We start from the raw sequence: 13,750 nt of genomic DNA, 5'->3' as shown, positions 1-13,750 counted from the left end.
TTGAGTGAATCAAAATTAAATTCAAGGGATTTAGATGTGTTGAAATTTCACTCATGTATGTTCCAGTGGCCTCTTGCGGTTAGACTGCCTCACTGGAGAGATGATTTGTGGGATCCCTGAGCAAGTTTGGTTTACAGTAAAAGATATATGGGACTATGGGTCACATGGGTCAGCCCATCAATCTTCTAAATACTAACTCTAACCTTAGATACGTCACTCACCATTCCTTGGCCTGAATCTCTTCACAAAACGGACATCATAATATTTATGTTTAGTGGCCTGTCTCAACTAAAAACAAAGCGTGAGACTTGCCTAACGGACTAAGTACTTAGGAGACGGTAGCTATTAGAGCTAAGCTAGGTCCTGGATGCTGTCTGCACACACCCGTCACCATCCTGAGCATCTGCAGGAGCGCAAAGTAAACTGTGAAGCCGAAGCACTGCATAAACCCGGGGCTGTGACCAACAGTGCAGCAACCACCGACACAGTCTTCCCATCTCTGCTTGCTGGCCGCTGGCCTTTCTTGGGGTATGGCTTCTAACCCATCCCCCCACTCCTGAAATGCGTTCCTCTCCTCCCTGCTTTTTCTAGAACTTCGAAATAACTGCTGAAGAGAAAAGACAAATGGAGTTTGTGCAACCAATAACTTTAATTTTACATACAATCCAAAGTTATAGGAGTCTGGTCTGAGGACTGAGGCTTTTCCGTAGAAGGAAGAACACAAGTTAACCTCAAACAACAATCACACACTCTTGAGAGAAGTTAAAAATAAGCTTTTGCATCATGCTTGTCTTCTCCTGGTGCGGTCCAGGCACTCTCCAGGTAATTTCGAAGCCAGACAGAAACCATTCTGCAATACTGTGCTCTTAGGGGAAGTTCTGGACAAACAGAGCTTGCCTGAACTCATCCTAACTGAAAGAGAAGAAAGAAACAGCGTAGACCTTACTGGGCCCTGTCAGTGGTGTTGGAGAACTCTACTTGTTTGGTTGAGGTTCTCCTTGGAGAATCATAAACACTTGCCCAGATGCCCCTGGACTGGGCTTGGGCACTCTGGCTCCTTTTGGTTGCCTGTAAGCTGCTGAGTCATGATTTCTTCCATGCCTCTCTGGAGCAAGGCACATCTGTTACAGTACATTGCTTTTCAGCTCACAGGCCTTTATATTTTTAAAATTTCACTAGTGATTGAAAGACCATGTTCTCACTGACAGAGAGAAACAATGAGGGCCCTGATCTCTCACTTTAGATGTCATATTATTCTCCCACACGAAATAAATCCAGCAATCAGGCTCCGGCTGCTGCTGAGAACTGCATCTGAAAATGCTTGTCTGAGTACTTTCAGAGACAAAAACCTTTGTGCAGCGAATGAATCCCACACATAGACCCAGGGCCCACTTCCCTGGAACCATACTTAAGCTCAGGAACATTCCTCTCTCAAAAGTTAGCCTTGTCAGTCCCCAGAAGAACAGAGTAGCCCCGCAGATCTGGTCTGGAAAAGACAAATCCTGGACCAGGAGACAGTAGGAATTAGCAAAAGTTCATCTTATTGTGCTAACTGAGAAGACAGGAAATTTACTAGGAGGTTCTGGTTTAGACATTATTGCTTGCCTCTTGTTCTCTGGCCACGTGTCTTTTTGGGTTTGGATTATGATAAGAACAATATGGGTGCATTAATTCTACACTGAAAGTAAGATGACCATCAATGAGAATCTTAATCCTCTTAAAACCCAGGAGTGTGTTTAAGTGACTTTTAGGCCTACATTTCATTATCAAGAAATAATTTGATTTGAGCAACACCAAAGCTAGAAGTCACTAGTTATGTTTCTGATTTCCAAAGCACAGGATAATCTTTTTTTGTTTTTTGTTTGTTTGCTTGCTTTTGGTTTTTCGAGACAGGATTTTGCTGCAGCTATCAAGCCTGTCCTGGAACTAGCTCTTGTAGACCAGGTTGGCCTCGAACTCACAGGAATCCTCCTGCCTCTGCCTCCCGAATTAAAGGCGTGGGCCACCACTGCTAATCTTTTAAGATTCTGTAAGTCAGCATTTTGAAAGGGAACCTATGGCAACATTTCCTGAGCAGGAAAGGCAATTCCCGGTGCACATCCTTCGACGTCCTGTTCAGACGCTTCAGACAGGGCTTTGCGAATTTGGTTGATATGTGGGGTTTTCTGGCTTTCTTGCTTAAGGTTTTCTTCTGACTTGGCTTTGTTTTTTGGTGGGGTCCACTCAGCTGCTGCAGGCTTACCTGACACAGTTAGGAGAAGGAGCCTTGTTTCTTCCTGAGGAGATGATGTCCTCCGCCCTCCCATCTCTACGTCCTGGGGACAGGACACACTTTCCTTGGCTATCCTGGGCACCCGAAATGGAGGTTTGTGTCTCATACACAATGGGGTGAGGCTAGGAGCAAATAAAGACAGGAATATATAAACAAACTTGTGTGTGTGTGTGTGTGTGTGTGTGTGTGTGTGTGTTAGGGGTGGCTGGGAGGGTCTCCTCTGGCCAGAAACTGCCTGTCTGCATTTGCTATGGTAATGATGAAAAATAGCTGTCACTGGGGTTGGAGTAGGAATGGAGGCTACAGTGTAATTTGCTGACCAGGAACTCATTTGCATGCCAAAGTTCCACTCAAAGCCTAGCATTACGTCACTTATTAACACAATTCTCTTGTAAATAGGCAGAAATTTATTATGGAAATCTGACTTTTAGTCTAGAATTTCTGAACTAGAAGGAATTAAGAGTTGAATAATTTAAACACATATAAATGGTCTCTCCGAGAAAACCATACAACTGTCATCACACTTCAAAGTACTAAGGGTTAAAAATTGTGACATTTTGCTTAATATTGTTGAGAGGAATATATTTTGACCCCGCAAACTCCTTCAAATTGAGTCATTTGGCTAAGCACGGATTATAACTTTTAGGTTTCCTACTAGTGAAACGCAGACTGTGCTCAGTCTTCCTGAATGCTTCCTGTCCACAGAGAAAACCCTGCTACCAACCACGTGGAGTTAGATGGGCGCCAAGATCTTTAAGAAAAGAAGGGGCTATCAGGTGGGCACATCGCATCTGCATACAGGTTCTGGGTACCAAGCACAAACTGATCTGTACTGTTTTGGCGTGGGAGAGTCACAACCCCGGCGGCTTCTCAGGGGTGGGAGCAGTGCGACACAGGGTGGGCGTGGGACTGGGGGGGCACAGGTGGGCGGGGCGGAGGGGGCGGGGAAGAGAGCAGGCTGCTGAGGGGGTGGGGCGGGAAGGTGGACTGGGGGCAGGGCGTTCCTGGGGGCGTGCCGGCTGCTTGGGGACAGGAGCTCTGGGCCGCTGCAACTGGCTCCAAGTTCCCTCCCCAGCTCTCCGGCGGAGCCTGCCTGAGCCCGCCCCTCTGTGCGGAGGTGCAAACGCGGCGGCGGTCCGCCCAACCCTCCGTTGCTGCGCGATCTAGGCCCATTCGGCCCCTGCGGTCCGCTCGGATCCGGCGGTGAGGACCCGGTGACCGCTTCACCTCGGCCTGCAGTGCCCCGCGGGGCCCAAGCTCCTCCTCGCGGTCTCCGGAGCCTGGTGCCCGGCCTGGCCGCCTTGCAGGGGCGGGAGCGCGGCGAAGGTAAGCTGGGGCGCTGGAGGCTGGAGAGTTCGGCTCCGGGTCCTGCTCTGACCGAGTCAGGGCGCCCCGAATCCCGGCCCCACTGTCTGCCTTGCGCCCGGCTGCAAGCCCAGGGCCGGCGGCGAGGCCGAGACTGGGAAGGAACGCTAGCTGCTGGGGAGAGGGTGGGCGAGAGGAGGCGGCGGCCCCTGCCCCTCTCCGTGCTGCGTCCCCACTCTGGGCATCCCGTGGGCGCGCCAGTGTGCTGCCAGTTCCTGTGGGAATGCAGATCCCAGGGCTTTGAAAGTTTGTTTGCACCCTCCCCTTCCCCCTCCTCCCCAAGCACACCACACACACCCTCCAGTCCTCCCACAGCTCGGTTGCCTCTTCTTTCTTTGAAAGCATACAGGTTGGGAATAGATAAAATTGGTCCTGGCTCACTCGTGCCCCTGTCACCTAGCGCCACTCAGTACTTGGCGACAATGCCAGGCTGTGGGCAGCTGGGTGTCTGCACTGCCCTCCTTTTGTTAGAGCCTGACCGTGGGTAAGCGGCAGTGGCAAGTCTCTGCATCCTGGCTAGTGGAGAAGGAAGAGGAGATAACTTTGCTTTATGACTTCCCAAAGTGGGAATAAAACCACCTGACGCCCAGCTTTTTTTTTTTTTTTAACCCTTTCAAGCTGCTATTCGGATTTATTGAACGCCACCCTCTCTCCAAGAAAGAACAGGCGTTCTTTCCTGCCTTAGATTCAGACAAACTCCGGGTTTCCCCACAGCCAAGTTATGTCCTGTGCAAATCTGGCGCACATCTGTGACAACAGTGCCTGGCTGGCTTGCGAGGACCGCCGAGTCTATTTTTACAGAGCAGAGTATGATAGCAGAATCAGCATTTTTTCAGTATGAATAATACGACTTCCATTTTCATTTCCTCTGTTGGTGCTAAAGAGTTATTTAGCACCCACCATGCTAAGTCATGTGACCGTACTGGGTAGTTGCTGTTGTTATTGTTTGTGTTCATTTTGTGCTTTTGAGACCTGCTCATTCAAATGAGGTATTTATTACGCACAGCTCTTTAAAGGTAAGGGTAGGCTGATGGTAAGTCGTTGATCTGCCCCATAACATTTAATCTGTAACATTTCTTGGATCGTTCACCTTAAAATCATGAATTAAACACAGGGATGGCATTGCTTCTTGAGCCCGATGTTAGGAATATTTCCTAACGCAAAATCTGCAAAGGCCTTAACATAGGCCGTGGAAGCAGAACTAGAAAAATACCAGCTATATTTATTTTTGTTTTTATTTTCAATTCATGTTCTTGCTGTTCAGAAAAGAAATGTTTCTTTTGTTTGTTTCCACCCCAGATCTTTTACAGCATGCTCTATTTTGAGTCTGTGATTTAATTTTAGATCAGAATTGAGATTGGGTTGTTTGTAGCAGACTGACAAGCTCCTGGCTGTGTCTCCTCAGTGTCTGGGAAGAGAGGATTTGTTACTTGTCGGGTCTCTGAGTCTGAATCCAGTCATGGCCTAGTGGGTTTCCTGATGGGAACTGGTTGTCTCTAAGGGGCCTTGTGGTCTGTGAAGAGCTTACACGGAAGGGAGAACCTCTGTTGTGAGCCTCATCCCCAGATCACCCCTTGTCAAGGTTTAGAATGCTGAATTCAATTTCTAGTTAAAATACCCACGTTGTCCTACTGTTAGTTAACCCTCATCACTCCTGTCGTTCATGAGAGATGAATGTATTTGCTGTGTGACCACCTTCTAGGTGAATGTCATGACTCTAGCTTTTAAGGCCTTGGGATCAAGATCTAAAGCCTAAACGGTTGAGAAAAATAAAACTACCCACTAGCCGTTCTCAGTATCCAGAAGATGTGCTTTCACCTTAGATAGCGGATGTGGTCGTCGGCTACCTGTCAGTCCACCCTCTAGCTCCATCATTGACTTTGAAGTGACAGTCTTTTTCATTTTTCAGTGTTTTGAAGTCTTGGGGTCCTCCCAGAAGTGGCTCTGCTGTAGGTGCAGCCCAGGACCAGTAGGTGGTGCTGTGGGGAGCTCTGGGAGCCCAGTCACAGCACAGGTATGCTTCAGGAAACCCAGGGATTGATTCATCCCCACCAGTGTTTGTCTCTCGGTGAAAAACCCACAATACAGACAGCGGCCGGCACTCGCCTCCTCTTCTGTTTTCAAATCTTTTGGGCATTTGCCTGGAGAATGCTTTCTCTTTGAGAGCCCTGTAATGTTTGGGATGTTCAATGCACATTGCTTGTGATAATCATTACTGGACTCTTCCCTTTTGTCTCTCCACCTTAAACTTAGGTAGAATCACCTAAGCCAAGAGCCTCTCCAACTCTGCTCGACCTTTTGTTTTTCTTTCTGATATGCACTTTCAACAGAGAAAAATAAACCGCAAAATGCCTATTAACAGTTTGAATTGATTTTGGGAAGCATGTCTTAGGGTCTGTGGTACACACACACACACACACACACACACACACCGCTCTTTTTTCTTTTAATTATTGTTGCTTCTTATCATTTTTTTTTTTTTGGATCCTGGTATGTTGTAATGAGAGTTGATGTCAAGGTAAAGACTGAATTTTTTCTATCCTGGGGTCCAGGCTGTGTGAGCACCCATGCTAGGAAGCAGTAAGTGCACGCAGGAGAGGGTTCTCTGACTCCTCATCGGTTATCTCTGAAGGCCAGTTCTGCCAGCAGCTTATCTCTATAGACTTTCTCCTACTCCTCTAACAGCCAATAGTTTTGCTGTTATCTGCTTTCTGTGAGCGAATCGCATGTCTCGTCCGACTCATAGCTAATAAACAGCGAGATGTGTGTAAATACCAGAGCCCAGTGAGGCAAAGCCTTTGTCCCGCTTCGGCGGCTGAAGCTGCCTGCTCCTTTCTCCCAGGCTTTGGTATCAAGAAATCTCATCACTCAGTGATGGGGTTTGGGTTTTCTGGTTAGCGCTTGATCATCAGTCAAAAACTAGGAGAAATTAAGCTTTTTTTTATCTTTAGCCCCAGAGGAATGTCATAGTGTGTGACAAAGATGACCGACTTTAGGAGGTGAAGGTGCAGCTGAGTGTCTTTGAATTAGATAAAAGGCTAATAAAGACGGCTGAGCCATTGGGTCTGTTTGGGGTGTCTGCTCATGATAGCCCCAACTCTCCATTTAGCCAATGACGTCCTCTCCCTCCGTGAGCTGGTTTACGAGGATCGCTTTCATCTGTTAGATAGGACCCTGAAGGTTGAAGCAAATCTCTGCTCTGTTTTCCAGTCCCTGCCTATTTTGTCCGACAGGTGAGGCAGAGCCTAACTTAATGTTTGAAAAAGAAAAAAAAGATGGCTGGTGTTTCTGAGTTGACCACCCTACAGGAGCACAAATAGTGAGGTGAACAAGCAGTCCTCGGGGACCCCTGAAACGAGCGGGTGACTCAGGCCCAGTGTTGGCCTGCTCTCCCCAAAGCTTTAATGCAGCCGTGACTCTGGGCAGTGAGAGATCTCGCGTGGGATGATGGACACGGAGAAACTGAACAATAGCTGTGGGAATATATCTTCTCGCCGTTCATACCGCTGCGAGCCAACCTTTGCTCCTCTGCCACAGCCCTTTCTCATCTTGTTTGTAGACGACTTGGGCAGGTTTCCTAATGACGCGCTTGTGATGTGAAATGAATCAACTCACACAACCCATCTGCCTATGTTGACCTCTTTGGCTTCTTCCCGGGCATGAGAAGGGACTGAGGAGGACCTCCATCTTTTTCACGTGACGCAGTTTCTCTCATGAGTAGACATACCTCCTGTGTATGAGACGTATCTTTTGAGCTTTGACCTCCCTCCCCTCGTCTCATGAGGGGCTACATAGGACTTAAGCTTATGAGCCTTGACCCCCCACCCAATTCTTTCAAAGCTTCATAGCCAAACAAATTGCTTTCTTTTTTCTCTCTCTCCCAGCATTGTCGGGGGTGGGATGGGGGGTGGGCACAATAACACAATTTTCAGCTGCTGCTAGAGTGGGAATTTTAAAATTGTACACGTTTTGGATGCAGACTCAAAGAATACCTCGGCTTGAGGAAACTGTCTTTAGCAGATTGGTTTCTGGAAGAGTCGTTTGTGCACCAGGCCAAGATCAATGTGGTTTGAAATTGTCCAGTTCCAGATAAGGACTTTGAAAACACAATCCTAAGCCATCAGGATTTTCGGGTGTTTGTGTTGTAACGAAAAGCAGGTTTTTTCCCCGTCCTCCTGACATGGCATGGTTTTTAGATGTCTTCTTAAAGAAGACTCATAAGTAGTTCTTCAAAATGACCCTTCTTGCCAATGGTGCTTTGGTTCCATAAACTTAGTAATAAAAAAGAGATAATTATGCAAAAGAATATAGTTAATATTTTCTCTTACTATGGTTACTATATTAAAAATTATTTGCAGAGGATTTATTGTATGCCGGGAATTTTTTTTTTTATAAACACTAGCCAGGAAAGACGTAGTTAGTCCCTGCCTGTTCCTGGCTTGTATTATGAATTGCTTTTCCTTTGACTCTGAGTCCTGTAGCTATGATTCAGTATCTGACAAAAGCAATTTAGAGGAGAAAGATTTATTTGGCTCAGAATTCCAGGGAAGCCGGAGAGGCACAGCCTGAGGCAGCCGGTCACATTGCAACTACAACTGGGGAAGCAGGAGGTGGGAGCTTCTGCTCGGCTGGCTTTCTCCATCAACGCAGTCCAGAATGGAAGCCCTGGGAATGGTGCCGCCCACATGTGCGGTCGGTCTTCCTGCCTCATCTGATTGGAGATCAAGTGTCTACTTCATGGTCATGCTCAGAAGCTGACCTATTCTCAACAAGCCCTGTCGGTGTGATTGAAGCATTTTGCATTGGCGATTCTAGAGCCTGTCAATCAAAACTAACCCCAGGAGGCTTTAGAGAGCCAACCGAGGAAACAGACAATAAATTAAATCAGTGGTGTTTCAATGCTGTGACCCTGTAGTGCGGTTCCTCATGCTGTGGTGACCCCCAATCCTAAAACTATTTTCATTGCTGCTTCATAATTGTAATTTTGCTACTTCTACAAATTGTACTGTAAATGTCTGATATGCAGGATGTCTGATATGTGACCCTGAAAGAGGTCTCGGTCTGTGGGTTGAGAACCACTGAGTTAAGTGAATATACAAAAACCCAACTTAAAGGAATAACAAGTATGGCTGGGAATGGTGAGGGCTTCCTACCTGGACTGTGTGAGTTTAGAGAGTCCCATTGAGAACTTTAATGAGTGTGATCATTAAAAGTAAATCAACAAGGCAACATTTGAAGGATGATTAATCATAGGGATGGCTTAGGCAAAGGCCCTGTGATAGCCAGAACTCCTTCTACTCTTGTAATAAGAAACAAAGGAACCAAGTCACCTGGTGGCCTTGCAGACCACAGTCTGTCTGTCTGTCTGTCTCTCTTTTTCTGTGTGTTTGTGCGTGTGTGCACGTGCGAGTGCAGGCATTCTATATATTCTGTCTATGGAAGGAGCTGGTGGATTGATCCTGAGGGGACCTGGCTTTAATGTCCAGATTTGGAAACTCATTTGTGGGGAAGGAGAAAGACAGCAGTGGAAGCATCAAGCCATTACCAAGGAATTGGGGTGGGGAGGTGTCTGGTGTCGTGGACTTCTTCTCCTCACCTGACACACCTCTGACTTTGAGACAGAACATCCCTTTCCATGCCGCTGGGATAGAACTACAGTGTCACATGGACTGGGACACTACACAAGTTGTGATGAGGGTCTCCATTTCAGATCACGAGACAGGAAAGCACATATGCATTGCAATCAGGGACATGCAGCCTGTTCTGCAGATCAGCTGCGGGGACTTGCTGGCCTGTACTTACCGCATGTCGCTGACTGAAGTGAGTGAAGCCCTGTGTTTGGGAGGACACACGAGCAAGGTCAGGACTTGAGGAAGCACCTGCCTGCCACTCAGAAACTGCTGCAGAAAACGACACTGGGCGCGAAGACTGCGGTGCGCGTCCCATACATGTGCATTTATGTCGAGATGGTTGCCATCACGGAGACCAGGAATCTGGCAATGCCAGATTCGCCATGCTTAAGGGAGTCTCTCACCCTCTGTGTGTCTGGGTTCTGGGCAGTGCCTGTGACTGACACTGAGTGGAGACAGACCCAGGAGATCCACACTGTTGCTCTTAAGTCACTGGGCAGGCTGAGGCCCTGGCGATCCCAGGTCAGAAGTGTACTTGTAGCCAGCAAACAGCAAGTAGGTTCCTTGAAAAGAGGGAAGGACTCCCGGTACAGCTGGCTCTGGGAAGTTCAGCTAGTCCCCCGAGCCCGCAAGACCTCTCTGCTCCTTGTCTTTACCATGGGAATGACTGCCCTACCTTCTTCCAAAACCACTGTGGAAGTTAGGTGAGAAACTTACAAAGTGCAGAACTCCTGTCTTTCTCTCGTATGGATTCTGTGCCTTAGTCCTTCCCGGTCATATGATCTCATCATATGGGCCACAGGTCAGAACCTAGGGTATCGGGTTGATCATGATTGCCCAAGCGGGGGTAGCAGCCCCGTTCTCAGCTGCTTTGGTGGATTTCACCGATTTCTCGTCTCCCTAACCCAGACTTCGCATGCATTTTGTTTGTGTGTTGAGTGAGCCTTGGCTTGAGCTGCTCGCCTTTGATCTGCAGGTTGGGAAGGGCCTGGGACTGTGGTTGGCCACACAGTGCAGGCTGCACTGCCCTGCGACTGGCAAGGAGGCCCTCGTCCTCTGGGATCTTGGTGACACAGCCCAAAGGCCCAATGTCAAGTGGTGATCTTGTCCTCTGTCACAGCTGCGAAGTGACTGACTTTTCAGCTGAGGTATGCATACGCCTTCTTCACAGCCTGGGAGCAGAGAGGCTGGAGGGAAGAAGAGGTTGTGCTTAGAAGCAAGGGCCTTCTTGGGGACAGTGGATTTGCAGCGGCTTCTGGGAAACTAAGGCTTGTTTGTTCTTTGAGCTGAATGTCGCCACAGGTCACCTGAGGCTGGTAGTTCTGCTTACAGATACCCAATTGTTAGATAATAAAATCCCGGGAGTGGGATGGTGAAGATCCCTCCCCATCTCTTCCAGAGAATCTAAGCTTGGCTCCCAGCACACACAATGTCAGGGGGCCTGTAACTCCAACTCCAGGAAATGTGACAGGCTCTTCTGGCCTCCAGGGGCATGCACACACATATACATATACAAATACCCATAAATAACAGTAATAAAAAGGTTGCAAAGCAGCGGGGAGTCATGGTGGTGGGAAGTGTCACCCATGTGAAAGTGGCCGGCACTTATTAAAGAATGCCCTTGCCTAAGGCAGTGGAGCTTTGCTCTCTTTCCCACCTCTGCTCTAGGTGGCAGACCTGTCAGCTGCTACTCCAGACTGGGGATTTTCTTCCCCAGTTCCTGCTTCGTTGTTTTCTGTCACTTTTAGGGACTGTCTCTCATTGCTGTTACCAGCTGGTGTTTTGTTTTAAGTGCTCTCATAGCTTTCAAAAGGAAATGCTTCTTTTAGAAATAACGATGTTTGTGTAGTCTTTAACCTTTTAGTCTTTCGAAGGGCTTACCGGTTGCTTGTTGCACACTTTTTTTTTTATGGGAAGTTTGGTGAATAAAACACGAAGTTCAGACCCCGTGCAGACACCCCATAATCGCAGATGTGCGAACATGTACACACTGAGTCACCACACACATGTAGTCACATTAGTCACCTTTCTTTCCATGCCTTACCAAGGGCCACCATTCCCATTCTTGTTGGAAACAGCTTAAGTTGGAGACACATGCTTAGTATGCAGAGGCCCCCGGTGCTACCCACACACAGCTCTGCAAAACAATGAATAATAAACTTCGGAAACTGGACACGTGGTAAGTGGGGACTAGTGGCAGACGGTGATAGCGTGTGTCTATTTTCATTGATAAAGGAACACTGTTGAACTGGGAGGCTCTTTGTAGATTTGTTTGTGCTTTTGTGCATTTAAAAACCCTTTTAGCCTCTCACTGCCCTGTGTTCTTTCAAATGATCAACAGTTGGAACGCTGTGTTTCTGTTTATTTTTTGTTTTTGTTTTTGTTTTTGTTTTTTTTCTTTGAGACAGGGTTTCTTTGTAGCTTTGGAGCCTGCCCTGGAACTAGCTCTTATTGACCAGGCTGGCCTCGAACTCACAGAGATCCAACCTGCCTCTGCCTCCCAGTGCTGGGATTAAAAGCCTGTGTCATCACCTCCTGGTGGGACTGTGTTCTTGTGTGGTGGCCATGGGTGACTGACTGTTATGCCCTGCAGTGTCTGGGGCTCCAATATGGCTGCGTGCCTGGCAATGGAACCCAGCTGAACCCATTATGTGTGGCCAAGGTGGCTTTCAGCTTTCAGGGAACCAACTGACTGCGCAGAAACTTAGTTCTTTGATTTATTAAAGGTTTTATTATTAATTTACTTTTATAGCTCATACTAGGGGAGAATATTATCACTATAAAATATATATTTTGCAGGTACTTGAAATATTCTTAAATAGTACCAGGAAAGATTTGTGGGCTATTGGAATTTAAAAAAAAACTAAATAAACAAATAAAAACACCCATTTTTCTAGAGGTGGTGAGAGTCCCACTCGGTCCAGATTGGGGGCCAGGGAGGGAAGGAGAGAGAGGTATGTGGGGGGGGGGGAGGAATTGCACTGTGTTCAGTGTGGGCATCCCTGCTGCATTTTTTTTCTCTTTTGCTTTTCTCCCCCACCCCCTCCAGCAGAGCTGGCTCTGCCTTCCCATCAGCTCACGTGACTTTTCCTGCCTTGCTTATCTGCTTTCTCCCACAGGTTACTCTCCTTTCAGCATTCTCTAGCACAGAACCAGGCTGTTTTCCCTGTTAATCCCGAATCGCTCTTTCCCCTGAGGGTTTTCTGGAGCCATTTCTCCCCGTGAAGCGATAAAGAAACCACATCACAAGAACTTTTAATTAACACACCACACAGGAACAAATTGTTTGTTGCACATTGCCTGTCTGAAATACTTAGGTATCTTCCTCTTCCAGTTTCCCATTTTAACTACCTGACAGCCTTAATGCCCATGCCTTCCAGCAGGAAAGCAGAGCCAGTGGCGAATACAATATAAGGAAGAGGCTCCTGAGACTAGGGAGGCTGGCTGTCCCTTGGGCTGCTGTCTACACACCTGGGAAACAAGGGCCGCCAGGAGTGTAGGTACCAGACCAAGGTCAGGCTAACAGATGGCTCTGCTCGAGGAGCCAGGTAGAAAGGGAACTGGGGAAGAATGTGAGTGAGTTCAATCTTCTTGCACCCTTTTGTTCTGTGTGGTCGGCCAACTGCTGTACCTAAGTCCCCCAGTTCAGTGATACCCACTTCTGAAAACACTGGCACAGCTGCTGATAGTGCAGAGCTGAAGTTTCTGGGTACCCTGTAGGCCATTCCGATTGCCTTCTAACCGTTGCTCTCGAGTACCTCCGGTGTGATCAGGGTGCCTCACTAATTAGGTGAATGTTTTCAAATCGTCCTGGGAAGATATAGTTTCCCCAGTCTGTTAAAATAGGCCAACTAGGTCCCCGAAGTCTCGCTCCTCTGGAGACCTTCTGGGCTGTCGTGCTGTGGCTCTTTCCTGCCTCTAGCACATCTGCCCTGAACTCAGCTGATGGCTGCGTCTTAGAGCTGCTGTCAGCCAATGGCTGCATCTTACAGAGCCGCTCTCAGCCAATGGCTGCATCTTACAGAGCCGCTCTCAGCCAATGGCTGCATCTTACAGAGCTGCTGTCAGCCAATGGCTGCATCTTACAGAGCTGCTCTCAGCCAATGGCTGCATCTTACAGAGCTGCTGTCAGCCAATGGCTGCATCTTAGAGCTGCTCTCAACCAATGGCTGCATCTTACAGAGCTGCTCTCCGCTGATGGCTGCATCTTTCGGAGTTTCTCTGGTTTTATGTGTCTCTTCTGTGAAATAGAAGTTTATCAAGGTGCACATGTTTTGGTCTGGTATAGATTGTCTGGCAAAGGAAAATGATCATGTATTAATCATGATTATGTATTGATGATCATTAACCAGGTGTCCGTCCACATCATTGTTAATGGCTGGTATCCTGGTATGGCTACCATCAAGTTTAAGGTATAAAAACAGTTTTTCATAATTATTTTTTATTTATCATTTTCATTCTTCTTTGTTTTTGAAATTTAGAA

The 13,750-nt window shown here is 47.5% G+C and overlaps 1 protein-coding gene across 4 annotated transcripts in view; it reads left to right on the top strand.

Annotated features, from left to right (window-relative positions):
• The first annotated feature begins 3,320 nt into the window (after positions 1-3,320).
• Positions 3,321-13,750, top strand: part of Fam110b (family with sequence similarity 110 member B) — a 131,220-nt gene continuing 120,790 nt past the window's right edge. For 3 of the 4 annotated variants that reach the window (XM_048420271.3, XM_048420274.3, XM_048420275.3), the window contains exon 1: positions 3,321-3,598. The gene's annotated coding sequence lies outside the window, so the exon portion shown is untranslated. Of the gene's footprint in view, positions 3,599-4,542; positions 4,654-13,750 lie in introns of those variants that run through there. The other variant, XM_085677035.2, reaches the window with a different exon arrangement.

This window comes from Myodes glareolus, chromosome 16 (genome assembly GCF_982192425.1).
Source record: "Myodes glareolus chromosome 16, mMyoGla1.1, whole genome shotgun sequence".
NCBI classification, from domain to species: domain Eukaryota; kingdom Metazoa; phylum Chordata; class Mammalia; order Rodentia; family Cricetidae; genus Myodes; species Myodes glareolus.
The sequence above is the reverse complement of the archived record's forward strand: the minus strand, read 5'-3'. Positions and strand labels throughout refer to the sequence as shown.